Source organism: Tursiops truncatus, chromosome 12, assembly GCF_011762595.2.
Source record: "Tursiops truncatus isolate mTurTru1 chromosome 12, mTurTru1.mat.Y, whole genome shotgun sequence".
Taxonomy (NCBI): Eukaryota; Metazoa; Chordata; class Mammalia; order Artiodactyla; family Delphinidae; genus Tursiops; species Tursiops truncatus.
The window spans coordinates 73,115,048-73,137,430 of record NC_047045.1 but is presented as its reverse complement, the minus strand read 5'-3'; the positions used below and the strand labels follow the sequence as shown (position 1 = coordinate 73,137,430).

At 42.4% G+C, this 22,383-nt stretch overlaps 1 protein-coding gene and 1 long non-coding RNA gene across 7 annotated transcripts in view; one reads left to right on the top strand and one right to left on the bottom strand.

Annotated features, from left to right (window-relative positions):
- LOC141276041 (uncharacterized) overlaps window positions 1–8,723 on the top strand; it is a 31,257-nt gene extending 22,534 nt beyond the window's left edge. Inside the window, exon 2 of the long non-coding RNA XR_012324906.1 lies at window positions 2,747–8,723. This is a non-coding gene — a long non-coding RNA (uncharacterized lncRNA). The remainder of the gene's footprint in view (window positions 1–2,746) is intronic.
- The window catches only part of UST (uronyl 2-sulfotransferase), a 378,486-nt gene that overhangs the window by 87,888 nt on the left and 268,215 nt on the right, over window positions 1–22,383 (bottom strand). The gene's annotated exons all lie outside the window — the stretch shown is intronic.

Here is a 22,383-nt window from a genome sequence, read left to right as displayed (position 1 = left end):
TTGTTTAATTTTTTTGTGGTTAAGTTGGTATTTTTTAAATATATTCTGGATATTCTACATATATATCAGGAATATGATTTGCAAATATTTTCTCCCATTCTGTAGGTTGTCTTTTTATGTGTTGATAGTTTTCTCTGATACACAAAAATCTTTCATTTTAATGAAGACCAGCTTATCTATTTTTTATTTTTTTGTTACCTGTACAAAGTGGGCTTGTGATAGAACATTTTGTAATATCTGTCTTCAGTAAAGATATTAACTATAGCTACTCTGAGGCGATACATGTTAATAGGCTTGACGTATAGATCTCTTTGGGTTTTTAAAAGACAGAGAGCTTAAAAAGCTGGTATTAAAGATAGACAAGGCACACAGAGGCTCCTCTGGTGCCTTCCTCTGGAAGCACTCTAAATGTGTGGGGTCTTGCTATCTCATGCCAGAAAAATACTAGGATTCCTATGATTTTAAAGGAAATTCTTTAGTTAAATTATTCGACCCAAGCTATTCCAAAAAGAATGTAAAGAATTTTACAAAAATACATATGATGCAATTAGCTAAACAGTTAAGGAAATTGGGCAAAGGGAGAATGAAGGTAGGAAAGAAAAAAGGAGAAAGGTCAGTGTTGGGGGTAACGGCTTCCCCTCCCCATATGGGAGGGTCTCCACAGAGCCATGCTCCTGCCTCTTGCCCCAGCCCCTCATTCGGGGAGGTAAGCCAGGTTCCAGGGCCAGATGGTTTTTCTGATTGTGCCTTTGGGATAAAGGATTGAGATGCTCTCTCCTCTGGGGAGAGTGTGCCTGTCTGCAGAGACTTCACATCCTCCTGTAGAGGAGGGCGAGGGCTTTCAGCCACAATCTGTGACTCGATGGGCAAGTCTGTGGAAGTCAGGATGGAATGTTACCGGTCCATTTCTCCTCACACCGCAGCTGAGTTCTCCCACCCAGCTTTACTTGGTGATAAAGCTGACATGTGGACCTCCATCTCCGTCTCCAGTATTGATTTCTCACATAGTTTAGAACCCAGGCAGGAGGAAAGGGGTGTTATTTAGTCATCCATCTCTCAGACCCCAATATCGAGGAACACAAAATATATGTTGTGAAGTCCTAACTGCTTATGTAGGAGGCGGGTCAAGAGTTTGGCCCTAAACTTTCAAGAAGCTAACAAACAGTGTATATTACTCTTCGTGGAAAACAGTCCATTCACATCTATTCCTAGTTGTAATGCCATAGAGAAATATATTCTAGGAATTTTCATAAGAAAAAATTGTATGGAATTAGCAATATTCTGATAACATCCTTAGAGCAAGTTCAGCCATGGGTTTCACGGGGGCCAGAGGAAAGTGGCACGTGTCAGGTTCTCAACTCTGGCTTGATTGGGGAACACATTACAGAAAATCTAGAGCAGCGGTTTCTAACTCTCCTGAAAACCTGACTGAAGCCCATGTTCAGGAAGACAGGAAGGGTACATGGAAACCCATATATGAAGATCTTAGGCATTTATGGATCTGTAGAAACCCCTGATTTTGAGAAACCAAAACACTGCACTTCCTTCAACAATCCTTCATCTACTTTGTTTGTTCTAATATTAGCCCCAGTGTAATTGATAAATATTGGAATTAGTTATTTTATGCGCTGGCCTGATATATAGTCATAAACATTGCAACGGCAAAGAGAGGAGGACTTAGATTTACATTTTATGAAAAGGGAGGGGCTTAGCAGTGCCTGGAACTTAAATAGAAGGCCACCCTACCCTGTTCTGGAGGAAGGCCCAAGAGAGTAAGCATAGGGGAGAGGACTGGGGTTGGCTGCGTAACACAGTCTGAAGGGGGCTAGCGCGCCACAGCTAGATGGGAGGGAGTCTGGGAAAAAGTCTGGAGCTGCCGAAGAGGCAAGAGACCATTGTTTCAGGTGCATGAGGAGAGTGGATTCAGAGCACCGCCTAAACGAGCTCCAGAGGTGGGCACGAGCCGCGGCTATCAGCGCGGACCCCAGAGACGGGCATGGGACGCTAAGGCTGCTGCTGCCGCCACCAAGAAGCCTGTGTGCGAGCACGGGTCACTATCCACACCTCCCCTCCCGGGAGCCTGTGCAGCCCGCCACTGCCAGGGTCCCGGGATCCAGGGACAACTCACCCGGAAGAACGCACGGCGCGCCTCAGGCTGGTGCAACGTCACCCAGGCCTCTGCCGCCGCAGGCCCGCCCCGCACTCCGTGCCCCTCCCTCCCCCCAGCCTGAGTGAGCCAGAGCCCCCAAATCAGCGGCTTCTTTAACCCCGTCCTGTCTGAGCGAAGAACAGAGGCCCTCAGGCGACCTACACACAGAGGCGGGTCCAAATCCAAAGATGAGCCCCGGGAGCTGTGCGAACAAAGAAGAGAAAGGGAAATCTCTCCCAGCAGCCTCAGGAGCAGCGGATTAAATCTCCCCAGTCAACTTGATGTACCCTGCATCTGTGGAATACATGAATAGACAAAGAATCATCCCAAAATTGAGGCGGTGGACTTTGGGAGCAACTGTAGACTTGGGGTTTGCTGTATGTGACTGACTAGTTTCTGATTTTTATGTTTATCTTAGTTTAGTTTTTAGGGCTTGTTATCATTGGATTTGTTTATTGGATTGGTTGCTCTCTCTCTTTTTTTAATACTTTAAAATTTCTTTATTTTAATAATATTTTTTATTTTAAATTTTAATAAGTTTATTTTATTTATATATTTATTTATTTTTCTTTCTTTTCTTCTCCCTTTTCTTCTCAGCCACGTGGCTGACAGTGTCTTGGCGCTCCAGCTGGGTGTCAGGCCTGAGCCTCTGAGGTGGGAGAGCCGAGTTCAGGACATTGGATCACCAGAGACTTCCCGGCCCAACGTAGTATCAATTGGCGAGAGCTCTCCCAGAGATCTCCATCTCAACACTAAGACCCAGCTCCACTCAACGAACAGCAAGCTCCAGTGCTGGACACCCAATGCCAAACAACTAGCAAGACAGGAACACAACCCCACCCATTAGCAGAGAGGCTGCCTAAAATCATAATAAGTTTCACAGACACCCCAAAACACACCATCAGATGTGGTCCTGCCAACCAGAAAGACAAGATCCAGCCTCATCCACCAGAACACAGGCACCAGTCCCCTCCACCAGGAAGCCTACACAACCCACTGAACCAACCTTACCCACTGGGGGCAGATACCAAAAACAACGGGAACTACAAACCTGCAGCCTGTGAAAAGGAGACCCTAAACACAGTAAGTTAAGCAAAATGAGAGGAGAGAGAAATTTGCAGCAGATCAAGGAGCATGGGAAAAACCCACCAGACTAAACAAATGAAGAGGAAATAGGCAGTCTACCTGAAAAAGAATTCAGAGTAATGATAGTAAAGATGATCCAAAATCTTGGAAATAGGATGGAGAAAATACAAGAATCGTTTAACAAGGACCTAAAAGAACTAAAGAGCAAACAAACAATGATGAACAACACAATAAATGAAATTAAAAATTCTCTAGAAGGAATCAATAGCAGAATAACTGAGGCAGAAGAACGGATAAGTGACCTGGAAGATAAAACAGTGGAAATAACTACCACACAGCAGAATAAAGAATAAAGAATGCAAAGAATTGAGGACAGTCTCAGAGACCTCTGGGACAATATTAAACACACCAACATTCTAATTATAGGGGTCCCAGAAGAAGAAGAGAAAAAGAAAGGGACTGAGAAAATATTTGAAGAGATTATATTTGAAAACTTCCCTAATATGGGAAAGGAAATAGTTAATCAAGTCCAGGAAGCACAGAGACTCCCATACAGGATAAATCCAAGGAGGAACACGCCAAGACACATATTAATCAAACTATCAAAAATTAAATAGAAAAAATATTAAAGGCAGCAAGAGAAAAACAACAAATAACATAAAAGGGAATCCCCATAAAGTTAACAGCTGATCTTTCAGCAGAAACTCTGCAAGCCAGAAGGGAGTGGCAGGACATATTTAAAGTGATGAAAGGGAAAAACCAACAACCAAGATTACTCCACCCAGCAAGGATCTCATTCAGATTTGACAGAGAAATTAAAACCTTTACAGACAAGCAAAAGCTAAGAGAATTCCGCTCCACCAAACCAGCTTTACAACAAATCCTAAAGGAACTTCTCTAGGCAAGAAACACAAGAGAAGGAAAAGGCCTACAATAACAAACCCAAAACAATTAAGAAAATGGTAATAGGAACATACATATTGATAATTACCTTAAATGTAAATGGATTAAATGCTCCCACCAAAAGACACAGACTGGCTGAATGGATACAAAAACAAGACACATATATATGCTGTGTACAAGAGACCCACTTCAGACCTAGGGACACATACAGACTGAAAGTGAGGGAATGGAAAAAGATACTCCATGCAAATGGAAATCAGAAGATAGCTGGAGTAGCAATTCTCATATCAGACAAAACAGACTTTAAAATAAAGACTATTACAAGAGACAAAGAAGGACACTACATTGCGATCAAGGGATTAATCCAAGAAGAAGATATAACAACTGTAAATATTTATGCACCAAACATAGTAGCACTGCAATACATAGGCAAAAGCTAACAGCCATAAAAGGGGAAATTGACAGTAACACAATCATAGTAGGGGACTTGAACAAACACCCCACTTTCACCAATGGACACATCCTCCAAAAGGAAAATAAATAAGGAAACACAAGCTTTAAATGATACATTAAACAACATGGACTTAATTGATATTTATAGGACTTTCCATCCATAAATAACAGAATACACTTTCTTCTCAAGTGCTCAGGGAAAGTTCTCCAGGATAGATCATATATTGGGTCACAAATTAAGCCTTGGTAAATTTAAGAAAATTGAAATCGTATCAAGTATCTTTTCCGACCACAACGCTATGAGACTAGATATCAACTACAGGAAAAAAATCTGTAAAAAACACAAACACATGGAGGCTAAACAATGCACTACTAAAGAATCAAGAGATTACTGAAGAAATCAAAGAGGAAACCAAAAAATACCTAGAAACAAATGACGATGAAAACGCGATGACCCAAAACCTATGGGATGCAGCAAAAGCAGTTCTAAGAGGGAAGTTTATAGCAATACAATCCTACCTCAAGAAACAAGAAATATCTCAAATAAACAACCTAACCTTACACCTAAAGCAATTAGAGAAAGAAGAACAAAAAAAGCCCAAAGTTAGCAGAAGGAAAGAAATCATAAAGATCAGATCAGAAATAAATGAAAAAGAAATGAAGGAAACAATAGCAAAGATCAATAAAACTAAAAGCTGGTTCTTTGAGAAGATAAAATTGATAAACAATTAGCCAAACAACTCATCAAGAAAAAAAGGGAGAAGACTCAAATCAATAGAATTAGAATTGAAAAAGATGTAACAACTGACACTGCAGAAATACAAAGGATCATGAGAGATTACTACAAGAAACTATATGCCGGGGCTTCCCTGGTGGCACAGTGGTTGAGAGTCCGCCTGCCGATGTAGGAAACAAGGGTTCGTGTCCCGGTCCGGGAAGATCCCACATGCCGCGGAGCAGCTGGGCCCGTGAACCATGGCCACTGGGCCCGCGCATCTGGAGCCTGTGCTCCGCAACGGGAGAGGCCACAACAGTGAGAGGCCCGCATACCGCAAAAAAAAAAAAAAAGAAAAAAAAGAAAAAATAAGACACTATATGCCAATAAAATGGACAACCTGGAAGAAATGGACAAATTCTTAGAAAAGCACAACCTTCTGAGACTGAACCAGGAAGAAATAGAAAATATAAACAGATCAACCACAAGCACTGAAATTGAGACTGTGATTAAAAATCTTCCAACAAACAAAAGCCCAGGACCAGATGGCTTCACAGGCGAATTCTATCAGAGAAGAGCTAACACCTATCCTCAAACTCTTCCAAAATATAGCAGAGGGAGGAACACTCCCAAACTCATTCTACAAGGCCACCATCACCCTGACACCAAAAGCAGACAAAGATGTCACAAATTAGAAAACTACAGGCCAGTATCACTGATGAATATAGATGCAAAAATCCTCAACAAAATACTAGCAAACAGAATCCAACAGCACTGTAAAAGGATCATACACCATGATCAAGTGGGGTTTATCCCAGGAATGCAAGGATTCTTCAATATACACAAATCAATCAATGTGATAAACCATATTAACAAATTGAGGGAGAAAAGCCGTATGATAATCTCAATAGAAACAGAAAAAGCTTTCTACAAAAATCAACACCCATTCTTGATAAAAACTCTTTAGAAAGTAGGCGTAGAGGGAACCTACCTCAACATAATAAAGGCCATATATGACAAACCCACAGCCAAACATCGTTCTCAATGGTGAAAAACTGAAACCGTTTCCACTAAGATCAGGAAGAAGACAAGCCTGCCCACTGTCACCACTATTATTTAACATAGTTTGGGAAGTTTTAGCCACAGCAAGCAGAGAAGAAAAAGAAATAAAAGGAATCCAAATCAGGAAAGAAGTAAAACTGTCACTGTTTGCAGATGACATGATAGTATACAAAGAGAATCATAAAGACGCTACCAGAAAACTACTAGAGCTAATCAATGAATTTGGTAAAGTAGCAGGATATAAAATTAATGCACAGAAATCTCTCGCACTCCTATACACTAATGATGAATTATCTGAAAGAGAAATTAAGGAAACACTCCATTTACTATTGCAACAAAAAGAATAAAATACCTAGGAATAAACCTACCTAAGGAGACAAAAGACCTGTATGTAGAAAACTATAAGATACAGATGAAAGAAAACAGATGGAGAGATATACCATACCATGTTCTCGGATTGGAAGAAGTAACATTGTGAAAATGACTATATTACTCAAAGCAGTCTACAGATTCAGTGCAATCCCTATCAAACTACCAATGGCATTTTCCACAGAACCAGAACAAAAAATTTCACAATCAGTATGGAAACACAAAAGACCCCGAATAGCCAAAGCAATCTTGAGAGAGAAAAACGGAACTGGAGGAACCAGGCTCCCTGACTTCAGACTATACTACAAAGCTACAGTAATCAAGACAGTATGGTACTGGCACAAAAACAGAAGTATAGATCAATGGAACAGGATAGAAGCCCAGAGATAAACCCACGCACATATGGTCACCTAATCTTTGATAAAGGAGGTAAGAATATACACTGGAGAAAAGACAGCCTCTTCAATAAGTGGTGTTGGGAAAACTGGACCGCTACGTGTAAAAGAATGAAATTAGAACACTCCCTAACACCATACACAAAAATAAACTCAAAATGGATTAAAGACCTAAATGTAAGGCCAGACACTATAAAACTCTTAGAGGAAAACATAGGCAGGAACACTCTATGACATAAATCACAGCAAGATTCTTTTTGATCCACCTCCTTGAGAAATGGAAATAAAAACAAAAATAAACAAATGGGACCTATTGAAACTTAAAACCTTTTGCACAGCAAAGGAAAACATAAACAAGATGAAAAGACAACACTCAGAATGGGAGAAAATATTTGCAAATGAAGCAACTGACAAAGGACTAATGTCCAAAATATATAAGCAGCTCATGTAGCTCAATATCAAAGAAACAAACAACCCAATCCAAAAATGGGCAGAAGACCTAAGTAGACATTTCACCAAAGAAAATATACAGATTGCCAACAAACACATGAAAGGATGCTCAACATCACTAATCATTAGAGAAAGGCAAATCAAAACTACAATGAGATATCACCTCACACCAGTCAGAATGGCCATCATCAAAAAATCTACAAACAATAAATGCTGGAGAGGGCGTGGAGAAAAAGGAACCCTCTTGCACTGTTGGTGGGAATGTAAACTGATACAGCCACTACAGACAACAGTATGGAGGTTCCTTAAAAAACTAAAAATAGAACTACCATATGACCCAGCAATCCCACTACTGGGCATATACCCTGAGAAGACCATAATTCAAATAGAGTCATGTATCACAATGTTCATTGCAGCACTACTTACAATAGCCAGGACATGGAAGCAACCTAAGTGTCCATCAACAGATGAATGGATAAAGAATATATTCCATATATACAATGGAATATTACTCAGCCATAAAAAGAAACAAAATTGGGATATTTGTAGTGAGGTGGACGGACCTAGAATCTGTCATACAGAGTGAAATAAGTCAGGAAGAGGAAAACAAATGCCGTATGCTAACACATATATACGGAATCTAAAAAAAAAGAAATGGTTCTGAAGAACCTAGGGGCAGGACAGGAATAAAGACGCAGACGTAGAGAATGGACTTGAGGACATGGGGAGGGAGAAGGGTAAGCTGGGACGAAGTCAGAGAGTGGCATGGACTTATATATACTACCAAATGTAAAATAGATAGCTAGTGGGAAGCAGCTGCATAGCACAGGGAGATCAGGTCGGTGCTTTGTGACCACCTAGAGGGGTGGGATAGGGAGGGTGGGAGAGAGAAGCCAGAGCGAGGGGATATGAGGATATATGTATACATACAGCTGATTCACCTTGTTTTACAGCAGAAACTAACAGCATTGTAAAATAAATACACTCCAATAAAGATGTTAAAAAAAAGAGTGGATATATGTATATGTATAGCTGATTCACTTTGCTGTATACCTGAAAGTAACACAACATTGTAAATCAACTATACTCCAATAAAAAATTTTTAAAAATTAAAATAACAAATAAATAAAATGTTGATCTATTTAATGGATTGAGTTGACTTGCTCTAATGGGTTATTAATATCAAGCTAGTAAAATTTTGTGAAGGTTTTTTAAAATGATGGCATGATGGATTTATATGTTTCCCTGTTCGGTTGTGATTAGGTTAACTAGGTCGATAGATTTAAAGCTACTCTTGGTTCATCACAACAAAACTCTCTTCCCTGCATGTTTTTCTCCATGGCTGGGGATGGGCAAGTTGGTGGGTGGGCAGAGCAGGTATGTCAAAGATGATAGTATGTCATTCCAGCACAATGGAAAGAACCAGGATATATTTACATCATTAGTTAATTGGTTTGTCAAGAGATGCGGATGGTCTCAGCTGAGCCTGATCCCTTGCGGTGTATTTTTATAGTAACAGTTACATTTAGTGAGGACTAAGGTGTACCAAGCACTAAACTAGGCACTTATACATGGAATCGTATTTAACCCTCACATGAACCCCTCATGGAAGAGCCATGTTATAGATGAAGAAACTGAGGCAGAGCAAGACTCTGACTGGTTCAAGGTCATGTAGCTGAAAAGAGGCAGAGGCAGGAGGGTCTGCATGGTAAGCAATTGTGCTTTTGCTGCAGAAAGGCCAGCAACCTTATCACTGTCCCTCTCATGTTTCTCCAAAAGCAATGGAACATAACGGTAGTCAGCAGGTGGGCCTAAAGCCTACCACTCCTCACGTTGACCGGGGAGTCCAGATTGTAGTAGATCTTGCAGGAAAGAAGCAGGCATTTTAGTAGGGATGGCTAGTGGGTTTATAATCCGGAGGAAGAAAAAAGTTGATTTAAAAAAGGAAACTGGACTAGGTTATCTCTGGGTCCAATAAGAAAGGCCAATGTCCAGAGTCAATGATGAAAATGAACATAATCATCAGTATTTGGAGAGTTCCTCAGTTCCAGGAAACCTCTTCCTGGTGTTTTATTTAGCCTGAACTTTTAAGTGTTTCTAGTAGGAATCATTGTTCAGGAACCCCGTCAGAAAATGACCCAGGATCTACAAAGTCTGGGAAAAGTCAGCCTTCTTGCAATGACCAGAGTCTGAACTTCATAGTGTTCTCCATCAAGTCAGTGCTGGGGATCCCACTTACAGCCCCATTCATTGACTTATTTTATCCAAATTTTATAAGGTAAGGGGAGATCTCTACTAAGATTTATATTTGATAAGATTCCAATTAGCCTTTCCAACCAAATTTCAATGACACATCACCTCACTCTCCTGATGAAAGTGTTTGGGCTATTGGGTAGTACCAGTAAGAACAAACACTAGCAGACTGAGTCCTGTGCTTGCTAGAAAACTCAACAGATAGGACAGACTTTTAGGCTAAGAGTAAAGGGAAATGTTTCATTTGTGGCTACAAGACAAAGTTTTGCAAGATCCTTTTTTGGACAGCAACAGATTGCCAAGTGTATTTTGGTTACCTCAACCCTCCTTACCCTCCTTAGCCCCTGTCTAAACATGAGGGGTACTGACAGCTGGTTCAGAGGACACTTATGACAGATGATTTTTTTTAAATTAGGCTCCAGTTTTGCATTGATACCCAATCCTCGCTCCATCCATCTATGCCTTCTCTCTCCCTCACTCTTGCTCTATCTACCTTCTCTCTTCTTCATTGTCAACCTCTCCTTCTCAACTGGCTCCTTACCCCCTGCAAATCAAATGTAGTCAAGTCTCCTTAAAGAAAACCCTTAAGTCTCATGTCCTCCTCTATCTTCTATCTTCTCTCTCTCCTCTCCATCACAACCAGACTTCTTGAAGAGCTGTCTAAATTTGCTGTCACCAGATTTTCAATGTACTCACACGATTGGACTCATCAAAACCTGGTTTCTGTCCTCTCAATGCTCCAGTCCAGTCAAATTGCTCTTGCTTCCTTGTTGATAACTCAGTGGACATTTCTCAGGCCTTCTATGACTTCTTAGCATGACCTCACAACACGGATGGCCACACACGCCATCTTGGAACCATCTACAAGAGCATTTCCCTGGTGGTCTTGGACTCCTGATTGCTTCCCTTCAGTGCTCTATGCCCAGTGCTCTTTCCCTGCTTGTCCCTTAAGTGTCAGCACTCCCAGGGCTCTGGTCCAGCCTCTTCCCTTCTCCCTTCCTTCCTCTCGGGCTAGTGTCATCCAACCCTCCACCCTCTAGTTTTCATACCACTGTGGACACAAAACCAAAAGTTTATATGAAACAATTATAGCTTCTTTGCCCTTTTGTCTTCCACAGAGCTGCCAAATTTGATAGGAAGGTTAATGATATTGCCAGAGGGTTATGTCATGGTCAGAAATAGTGCAATTTCGTGGCAGGAGAAGCAGAGATTCAGATTCAACCAACACTGATGGCAAATACCTATTGTGGGTTTGGGTTATGCCCACACGAATGTTAGTTTATTCAATATTCCCAACTACCCTTTGAGGTGTCTCGGCCCCTGTTTTGCAGATGGGGGAATAGAAGCTTTTGGAAATTAAATGACTTACCCAAGGTCACATAGCTAGTGAGTAAGCAACAGAGCTGGAATTGGAGCCCAGGTCTCTCATTTGTGATGAGGTTTCCCCTAAGTACTTGGCCATAACCAGCGCAGCCTTCGTGAGCCTGTAGAAAATTATCACCTTCATATGGAAAGAGTAGAGGGCAGTGTGCCTTTTATGGTTAGTGGAGAATTTTTAAAATCACATTTCGAAGACATATGGTTAAGTGTCTTGCTGTACAATAATCAGTGCTATGGAAAAATCATTCCAGTGCTAAGTGTTCCACATTTTTATAAAAGGCCAGACTTTCCCTCCAAACAAAACAAAGCTATGTGAACTATGGAATCAGCCTCTTTCCAGGTTGCCGTAATAGCAGTAGCAGAGGAAGTTGTTAGGAATTGTTGGAGGCTGTTGTTATTTCAGCCAGAAAACAATCATACTTTAAAAATCCATACTTATTCTCAGTATTCTTTGGGAAATGAAGCAGCCCACGTTAGGTGGGCATATACTGTAGAGCAAACCCATCAAGAAGTGGAGGCCTAAGCCCACGTGCACCCCCTGAAAAGCAGGACCCCCGAGATGACTCCAAGGGGCTCACGTCTCTTGTGCCCCTGGTGAACATTTCAGAAGGAAGACACAGATACAGAGCAGCTTCCGTGAAGGCAGGGGCAGCAAGCAGGCAGCCTGAGATCTGACTGCCGGGCTCTGTGTTGTTTGACCTGTGGGTACTTTTTTTAAGAAACTGACTTAGATGTTGGAGATGTGGTCTGCTTCACAGGGCGTCTGGATTTCTGGCTTCTCTCAAGGTGAGGCGCTATTCTTTAGGAGCCGAGTACGGCCGTCCCCTCCGAGGGGCCAGCGCGCTCTGTTTTGTCTCAGACTCTAAATGCCAGTTCATTCTTTTATGTTACCTGCCTGGCTGCTATAGAAATTTGAGTTTTATGCTTCTGATGAAAAGGTTTTGAAATTCTGGGTTTCATAAAACTAGGAAGCAAGTGCTTTTGTGTCAGAATTTAGGCTTCAGTTCAGCCTCATTTGTGTGTCCAGTGTCACCCCCCTTCCTTTTTATCTGTATTTATTGAATGACTTTTCTGCACCAGGCACAGGAGTTACTAGCAGTGAAGGTAACTTTGTCATCGTCATCATCATCATTATCAGGTATTTCTGAGCACTTTCTCAGTGCAAGGACTGCAAGTTATCTAACAGTGAGTCAGGCTCTCGTATTATCATCATTTTACAGATGTGACACTGGAATTTGGTAACATGGTCAAGGTCACACAGCTCGTAAGTGGAGATGCCACAGTTTGGGTCTGGGACAGTCAGACGACTGAGCCCAAGCTCTTAACCCTTCATGTTGCTCATGGTTGAAGGGGGCTCACAGTGTAAGAGGAGCACCCCTCCTCACGGGCCTGCTCACCGGCGGGGCAGACGGGGCATTTCCCTCCGGTTGGTTTGATGTTATCAGTGTTTCCTCTCCTTGGTCAGAAATCCCTAGAAGAGGGACCAAGCCCAATGGACTTGTCTAACTTCTCCGCACGGAGTTGGGTCTTTCATAACTACTATGATTACTGAATCCTGTAGAGGTGCTGTGTGTGCAAGTCTGAGTGTATAGGGTATGTTTGTGTGTGTGTGTCTGTATGTGTGTGTGTGTTTCAACCAAAAGATGGAAAACTTTTAGGAGGCCTCTGAGGCACCATGAAACTTTGAAAATATTTCCCCTGGATTTGTTTTCTTCACATGCCCACCAGTTTCATCTAGCTGTTCTCCTAATGCAGCCTATTTTGCTGCGAGTGTCTGGAGAGGGATGGTACCCCTCTGTCTTTGTACTTCCACAGCTCAGCACCTGGGGAAACGCAGCACCCTCTGTACATGCTCATCGAGTGAATGAAAGAAACCAACAGACGGAAGAGGGTGTAGTCAGACCCGAAGAAGGCTTGGCTGTCTCCGTGAGGTGCAGACAGAGCCAAGTGGAGACAAAGGCAGTATCTGAGTGTGCTTAAGAGAAGATTCTCAAGAGACCCATGAATGCCGGGTGTACCCTCACATCTGGGATTTTTTAGCTCCCACTGGAGTCTATAAATTCCAGTGTTTAGCTTTGTGGTTCAGTTGCCTCTTTGGAACCATAGTGCTGGCCATGTCATGTTTTCCTGCCGCTGTCCTTTAATTAATAAATACATTTTGGCAAAGGGAAGCTGTAGTTTCAGGTGGCTTTTAATTTTTTTTTTCATTTTTCTTATTTACGTTGAGGGATTGGTCAAAGAAGCCCATTAAATCACAATAATTGCTGAAAATTTCCTCAAAGTAAGCACTGGTTTTGAGCTGTGAAATGATCAGAAGGGCAAACAAACAAGCAAACAAAAAACAACTTCTGATCTTCCGATTTGAATAGCAAAAGAAGGATGATTTTTCCTTATAGACATGTCCAAAGTCAGCCACAGAATCAGGACTGTGTGGGGACAGACTCTTCTGGGCTCCCAGACTCTGGCCTCTTCCTGAGAAGTGGCCCTGAATGGGGACCCTTTTTATACTGTTGACCCTCAACAACAGAAAAATCTGCAGTTGGTCATCCAATGCGGGGAGAGAAAAAAGCCCAAGACTATATTATAAGGTCAGTTGGGAGACTGCTGAGTTGGGTCAGCTTTCTGCATTATTAAAGCCTTATAGATAGTGGTATAAACAGCTCAATTAGCAACCCCCCCACACACATATTCCTCCCACAGCCCATCAGAATAGCATCCCCTTCGTCTGCACAGAGCTCCGCGGATTAACATGTTTTCAAATATCCCCTCCTTACTTCATGCAATCCTCACAACCTGTTCCACAGACACGGCGGCCTGAGAAGTCACAGGACTGGCTCGAGGTTGTACAAGTGACTGTCCTAAGACTAGAAATCGAGCTTTCTGATTCCCAGTCTAGCACCTTTTGCTTCATCACTGGCTGTTAATTTCCAAATCGAGTGGAGATCTATTACCACCCACATCCCCTTGCCCCGTGTGTACTCTGGCATTAAGGAGATTGGTTGAAAGTAAGGGCTTGAGTGTTCCAAGTCAAGGGGAATGCTTTGGTAAGTCCGGGAGAGTCTGGTGAAAAACCTGCAAGCCAGCAAAAACGCTTTCAGACTGAAAGGGACTGTCTTTTTCATTTTTGGCTCCCAAGTGCCCAGCTCCACGCCTGGCACATAACGACCCTCAATAAAGGTTTGTTGATTTGAAACCTGTATGTTGAATCCATCTGTAAGACTGGATTAACCCAGAGGGCAACTTTTGGTGTCGACGGTACATAGGTTGTTTTTGCAAAATTCTTTCCTTAGCAGAAGGTCCTGCCTGAGCAAACTTTCCATTTCTAGAAATTTCTTTAGGGTAGGCTGATAGAGGAGGTTAGGCTTGCTCTGGAGAGGGGGCGGTATTTGCCTTTCTGGGCCCCTCCACTGGAGAGCACCGTGTTATGGTGACAGATCACTTACAAAGACTTAGCAAAGCTTAAGAAATACCTCGATAAGGGACATTTGCTACAAACATAAATACCTTTGTAGAAACATAATATACACCATGACCATGCAGCTAATGAATTTATGCCACATATATTATTTACAGCCATTCACTAAAGAAATCCAAACACTGTTAGGACAATAAGGCATCTGTGTGACCTAATTTTGCTATATTACTTAATTGTAGTTAAGTAATTAAGTTGTTCAATTACTTAATTTGTCATCATTTGGGGTGCTTTTTAATTGCTATTTCTCCATCAGCAAAAGAAAATGTGTCATTTGCAAGGAAAACATTCATTCAGATCACATGCGCTTGACCCAAGTGCAAAGAGCTTTGCTGTGGGTGTCATTTAAACTGTGGCTCTTTGGCCAGTCTTGTATGCTCCCTGCAGAAAGAACCTCAGGCCAGGCCATTGGGAGTATCTTCAGAAGGCTGGTGTCTCTGGGAAAGGACCGCAAAGGAGAAGTTCTACAGTGACCTTGGAAAAGCCTCCGCCTGTCTGCACAGAACGCCGGCCAGTGGAAGGCAAGCAGGCTGGGTTCCCCAACTCAGTGCTGCTCCCAAGGCACTGCCAAGCAAACGCCAAGAGCTTGACTTTTGAATGTGATGCTAAATGTCATTTACCAGTAACCTGTCTGTATGCAAGACTGAGCAGTGACAAACTGTGCTCCCAACATGGCCTCAGGCTGAGGTCATACATGGATTTTGCTTTACTGCCCAAGATCTGGGCATTTTTGCAAAAGCAGTGGCTCCTTCTATCTCTGCCTCACTGACATTATATTTGGACTGGTTCATAACCTTCAGAACTCTTAAAAGTCCCTCTAACGTAAATAAAAAGGAAATCACAGACCTGCCCCGTGAAATCCCCCTTCCCACCCGTCTTCATCTGTCAAATGTGCATAATGGAAAAATGATGTAGCCCTGGCTCTGGGCCAAAATAAACAATCGGGAAATACTGTGTAAACCCAGCTGCTGCACCGGAGGACAGAGTCCTCGCTTTATGACCTCCAAGATGGTTAACCATATGCAAAGTAACAAAACCTCACCACAGGCTTGCCATCTATTCTGCTGCTGGGCTGGTTTTGGCATTCCTTCCCTCGATCTAAGTAAATGCACACTCCACACCTACCAAAGCCCCCTTTCCCCAACAACCCGAGCTTGCTTGAACCTGGTCCAGCAGAGATTATGTGCAAGCGATGAATACAAATTGAATAACAACTAGAAGTTGGGCCAAATTTTACCGCTGGAAAAAAAAAAAGCATCATCAAAAGACAGGCACCAATTCTTCAGCTTCAGGGGAGTCAGGCCCTGCTGTTGGAAGAAGTGGTCTGTGTTAAAAACTGGGGTTTACGAATCTCAGGTTAGATTACATCCAGACATTTCCAGCACCCAAGGGATGAGGCATACTTTCTCAGGTGGCAGGTGTGATGAAAGTCACGGTCAGGTGGAGAGGGGCTGGGGCTTTGGCCAGCGCGAGGGAAGCACGGTGGGTACACATCCCTGGGCTGCTGCTGCAGAGCCCCACACCCTGCCGGCTGCTCCCCAAACCGTGTGAACACGATGCTTGTCACAGATACAGTAAACTCATTTCCTGAATTATATAGGGAGGCCACACAGTTCAAACACATGCGGCTCCCCTGCAGCTGCCTGAACCAGAAACGAATGTGTGTCACTGTGGCTCGCAGCAACGCGCTGGGCTGAACGGGCCACATTTGATTTGTCACTGGGATGATGGATGGTATGTTAAGACCAGCTTCTTGGAGGTAAGGCAATTAGGGGAGAAAAGAACAAAAAGCACTTCATGGCTGACTCGGAGCTTGGGGTTGGTAAAGTACACAGAGGGTTTTTTTCTTTTTTTTTGCAATCCTCAGATCTGGAAATATCAATAATTAAAAAATAAATCGAGTTCACTTTGAATTTCAAGAGAACCTTTACTCTCTGTGGCCAAGTGAAAGTAACATGATTTACTTTTTTTTTTAACGCCTGAAACTGCTAGGCTCCTTTGATGGAAGAGAATAAAGACTTTTTATAACGCTTCTACTCTGCTTTGAATTTTGGAAGCTGGAGCAAAACAGAAGGAACCAGAAAGAAAAAGTCATTGGCCTGTGTGGGGTGGGTCACGAGGGCGCATGAAGCCCAGGGCACTGGCCTCGTTTGGGAAGGCAGCAGGCACCCAGCCCTGCAAGGAGGCATGCATTTCCAGAGACGTTGCTCAGGCAACGTCCTAACCCCGTGGAATCTTGAGGTGAGGGCGGCCCAGCGGAGGAGCTTCTGGGTTCTTTCCTGGGTGAGCCAACTCCACAGCACTTACCCTCAGAATCTGCCCTGATTGCTGGGGGTGGGGAGTGGTGGTAATTAGTTACTATCTTGCTGTGGCCTCTGTTTGCTCATTCATTACCTCTGCATTGAGCAACTACTAAGCAGACTGACTTCAGGAAATAAAGGAACCGCTAAAGCTGAAAACACAGGCTCCCTGCTGGAGGAGAAAAAGTAAACAGTAAAGAGAGAAACAAATGTACAATACACCCGACAACTTCCCAGGAGATCTGAAAATCCCTGCTTCACTGTGGGCCAGGAAGGGCTCCCTCAGAGGGGAGCATCAGAGGACGGATGAGAAGGGGGGCCACCACCAAGGGGTGGGCGTTGAGGGCTACCTCTGGTGTCCTTCTGTAGGACCAACGAACACCTGGCTAGACGAATTTAATATGCAACAATTCACCTGGTGAGACGGGTGACCCCCGCAGTGACTGCCCTACAAGGGTCTGTGGCCAGGCCCCTGAACTTGCATTTCCGATTAGCACCCCAGGTGATTGTGATGTGGGATCTGTCCAACCCCACTCAGATCCTAAAGCTTAGGATGAAACATGTCAGGGCTGGAAAGATGTCCCAGCTCATCTGTCCAGATACTCATGTGCTCTGAGTAATCGGGGCGAGGGGCACTCCAGTGCCCACAGGGTCAACTGGCCCAGCTCCCCCGCTTTCCCTGCTGCCCTGGTTCACTGCGTGGAGGGCCATTTGCTCCTCTTTCTTTCTCCCCAACTTTGGCCTCATGACCCAGATCATAAAAAAGCTGCTACTATATTTCTTTGAAAGTATAGCCCACCCAATTATACATGCGTGCTTTCCCCAACACAGCATTTTGCCATCAAAATACTGGCTTGATCGTGAGAATGGCAATAACAGAAGGATTTATTTTCACAGCAACAACTGAACCAAACATTTCTGTTTGAAAATATCTATTTCTGAAAAAAAAAAAACTTATTGGAAGACTTACTATGGCAATATTAATAAAATGTATTTGTTGGAAATACACTTTTTATTTGAAATCTTTATTGAGAAATGCACTTTTTTTACTTTTTCTACTTTATTTGGAATCATATTATGGTGGCCCTTATCAATGACTGATGAGGGCATCCAGATCAAATGGATTTATCTGAACAAAAAAGATCGAGAGAAACACTGACCTGGTAGTTCTATCCAAATTTTTTTGGCATCTGACAATCTCATAAATTCTGCTTTTACTTTCTCTGCAAGATTCCTTTTTTCCCTCTTTCTCACAGTCTGTATATTGTTAGCAGGCCTAGGCTATTTGTCTCATACACACACACACACACACGCACGCACATATCCCTTCTTTGACAACACACGCATGCATGCACGCACACATCCCTTCTTTGGCAGGGAAGAGGCCCTCTCCTGGAATCACACTGCATTGTCTGAGTCTAGCCCTGATGGTGTTAAAGACAACTGCTGACACCCACAGTCATTCTGGGCACACTACATATAGTCACATCTTTGTCTCAGTTTTTATGTTGCTCTGTTATTTTTTTCTCCAGGGTTTCATATACATCAAGCTACGTATCTACTTATGTATAGGGTCAAAATAAAGTCCTTGGGTAGTTTAAGGTTTAGCTTTGAATTTTAATTTTTGGAAAGGTCTTTTACAACTTAAAAATTCATTTTTTCGGGCTTCCCTGGTGGTGCAGTGGTTGAGAGTCCGCCTGCCAATGCAGGGGACACGGGTTCGTCCCCCGGTCCGGGAAGATCCCACGTGCCGCGGAGCGGCTGGGCCCGTGGGCCATGGCCGCTGAGCCTGCGCGTCCGGAGCCTGTGCTCCGCAACGGGAGAGGCCACAACAGTGAGAGGCCCGCGTACCGCAAAAAAAAAAAAAAAATCATTTTTTCTGGTTATGATGTACATAATATATACATAACATACACATACACACTCACGTATACATACTTACACATGCAAATGTATAGATTTGGAAAAAAACTAAGTGATAAAATGACTTTAAATCAAGCCACATTTATTGTAGTAATATATATCCTAGTCTTTTTCTTGCTTATGTATATGAGTTGTAAAATAGACCTCTGCTATACTGTTTATTTAGTTTTATAATCTTTTAAAACTTAACTGATGACAAGCATTCGCCTATAGCATTAATTATTTCAAGTCCTATTTTGCAGTGTATTTTTATATGCTTCATTTTATGGATGCCTTATAGGTCATAAGCGAGTTTGCGATTGTGGGATAACTGAGCTGTTTTTCAGTTTCTGTGACTAAATAATATGCGATGAACATCCATGTTCGTAAGGGATCATGTGCCTCTTTGCTTGTCTCCCTAAAATAACTGGTAACTTCAGGTATTGAGTGGTGCTCTTCCTCTGATAGCTGATAAGGTCTTGAATTCTGACAGTTCTAGGACACCATTTACTTCTCTTGTCAGAGATCCTGAAATTTGTGTAATGCAATTTTCCTAAATTTTAAGACGTTAAATTTACACAACGTCCATCTAACTATAACCTAACTTACTAACTGTAAAATGCACAGGGCTTTTTGAAGATCTTGTATGTACTGTCTGTGAGAATAGGAAGTACTTAAGCATAGCACTTAATATGGGAGTACGGTTGCTTGAAAACATTTAGTGCACAAGAAATTCTTAGTAAATTTCACCATATAATGAGTAAATAGTTCCTCATTCTTGGATTCTATAAACTGGGTACTCAGAATCTAGTTTGATCTTTTTTATCATTCGTTCTAGATAAATTTTCTTCAGCAGAACATAGCCTACTTCATTTTCATCGTTGTTGTTTTAGTATTATATTTATCACAGCGATCAGTATCCAAAGTCTTTGAATGAAGTAGCTGTTCATGGAAGCCAAATATGTAGATAAGTGAGATATTTAACCTCTTGCCCAGGCATTAAGAAGTTAGGTTAATAAGAGGTGCTACTCAAAATAACCATTCCCAAGTCAGGAAAGTGTGAAATGTAGTTCCAAGGATGCTGTCAATTCCACCGAGAGAGTTTCCAATGTTAAGTTAAAATTAAATTTACTTTATCTGGGTAACTTATAGCACCCTGGTAGTACCAGGTCTTAGGAGGATGTAAATTAACGGCTTTATCTCCTTCTCCTTCTCCCCATGTTAGACATCAGATTTTTTTTTTTTTTTTTTTTGCGTTACGCGGGCCTCTCACTGTTGTGGCCTCTCCCGTTGCGGAGCACAGGCTCTGGACGCGCAGGCTCAGCGGCCATGGCTCACGGGCCCAGCCGCTCCGCGGCATGTAGGATCTTCCCGGACCTGGGCACGAACCCATGTCCCCTGCATTGGCAGGCGGACTCTCAACCACTGCGCCACCAGGGAAGCCCTAGATATCAGATTTTTAACTGCATGCTCTATAAGACAGTGTGTACGTCTAAAACGTCCACTTTGCTTTTGCTTTAAGCAAAATCCTAAGAACAGTGAGATGAAATTGCCTCCTGTCCATTTGTATGGAGGAGATCCATTTGTTTACTTAAGGAAGGCCTGATATTGACAGGCTAATACCAGTGGGTACCAAGACCATCTGAAGGGAAAATGCCTGGGTGCCATGGCTACTACTTTGAAGAACAGTAATAGATGTTTGCTATGAATATTTAAATACGGTAAAAATGTTAGACAGTAAAATTTACATTAATTGGAGAAGAAAAAGATAAAATTTTTTCACAATATATTTTTGAAAGGTTTGGTTGTGATATAACTTGTCTTTGTAACTAGAACTTGCCTATGAAAGATGGTCGGCAACAGAAGTTACAGGTTTCCAAGAGAAGATATTTAAATGATTAATTGCCTTTGGGCAGAAGTTACCATTAGAAAGAGATGGTGGGGGAGAAGTATTTTTATTGAGGTAGAATAGAAATGTAAACTTCTTCTAATGAGAAAGATTAAGTTCTTTCATTCTGACAACTGAAAGAGAAAAAGGGAGGAACACTGACCTGTGTTAGGTAGTTAGTGGCTATAAATGAAGGCGTCAGGGGTGATGTCTTGAGCTGAACTTTCCTGGCTAATGGCTGTGAGAAGCTGCAGAAACCTGTGAGGTTTGGTCGAAGGGAGACAGAGGACAGATTGCCAGGGAAGGGTTTGGATGTGGCACGAGCTTGAAATTGTGTAGTTGTGCACCAGATTTCCTCTTCGGCATGATTGGGGCTGAGGGGAAAACTAAAAAGAATCCACCAATGCTGGAAAGACCATACTGGTGCATTAGAAGCAGCCAAGAAGGAGGTGCTAATGTTTCCAAAAATTGTGCATAGGTATCATTAGGTTCTATCAGGATTGGTTCACTTTAGAAACTGCTTTAGAGACAGGTGGAGGAGGTGACAGGAGAAAAGAATAATTTGAATGACATGCAAGACATCGAAAAAAAAATCTGTTCAAAGAATGGAAAATCAAAAAAATAACAATAAAAAAATAAAGGGGCTTCCCTGGTGGCGCAGTGGTTGAGAGTCCGCCTGCCGATGCAGGGGACACGGGTTCGTGCCCCTGTCTGGGAAGATCCCACGTGCCGCGGAGCGGCTGGGCCCGTGAGCCATGGCTGCTGAGCCTCCGCGTCCGGAGCCTGTGCTCCGCAACGGGAGAGGCCACAACACTGAGAGGCCCGCGTACCGCAAAAAAAAAAAAATCAAAGATGTTTGAAGGAGAAAAATCAACAAACAGAAAAGCTGTAACCCATTACATTTTAGTTTTATTGGGGCATGAAATGAAGCTTCATGATATTCTAAAAACAACAACTTAAATGCAAAAAAATGAATAAATGAATTAGCATTAAATCCGTACCATATTTTTACCTCATTTTGATATAATAATAGAAACTGGTGAGTTATGTCACAGTCCTCTTCTTAAACCGTACACAGAGAAACATTTAAAAAATTTCAAATGGTTCCTACATTCTAGCAAAACCAGGCATAGACAGGCTGGTTCATTTATGACTTTCCAGTAACATTTCCCTCTAATGGCTTTTACCAAATGATTCATTCACTCAGTCTGTGCTGAGGTAACCTCCTGGCCGCACTGTTTGCAGTTCTCACAGCTCAGACTCTAAGGGCCTGAGTCTCTTCACTAATGTGTCTAGTGAGTTTCTGTGAGGGTTGAGAGTTCTCATGCAGACAAACTAGGAGTCCCGGGTTCATTTGTAAAATGTCCCACTTTCACTGTCATTTCTCTTTGGAGAAAAGAGAAAATCGCGGACACTTTTGACCCACTGAATATTGTAAAGTGGCAAAGTTTCCATACCTTTGCAAAAGGCTGAGTATTTCAAATCTTTGCTGGCTCTGCGGTTCTGATTCACTTTTCTCTTGTCTTTACTGCCTTACTTCCTCTTAGATTACAAGATGAATCTACTAAAAGTCACCTAAAATATCAGGATTTTAAAGTAAGCCCTG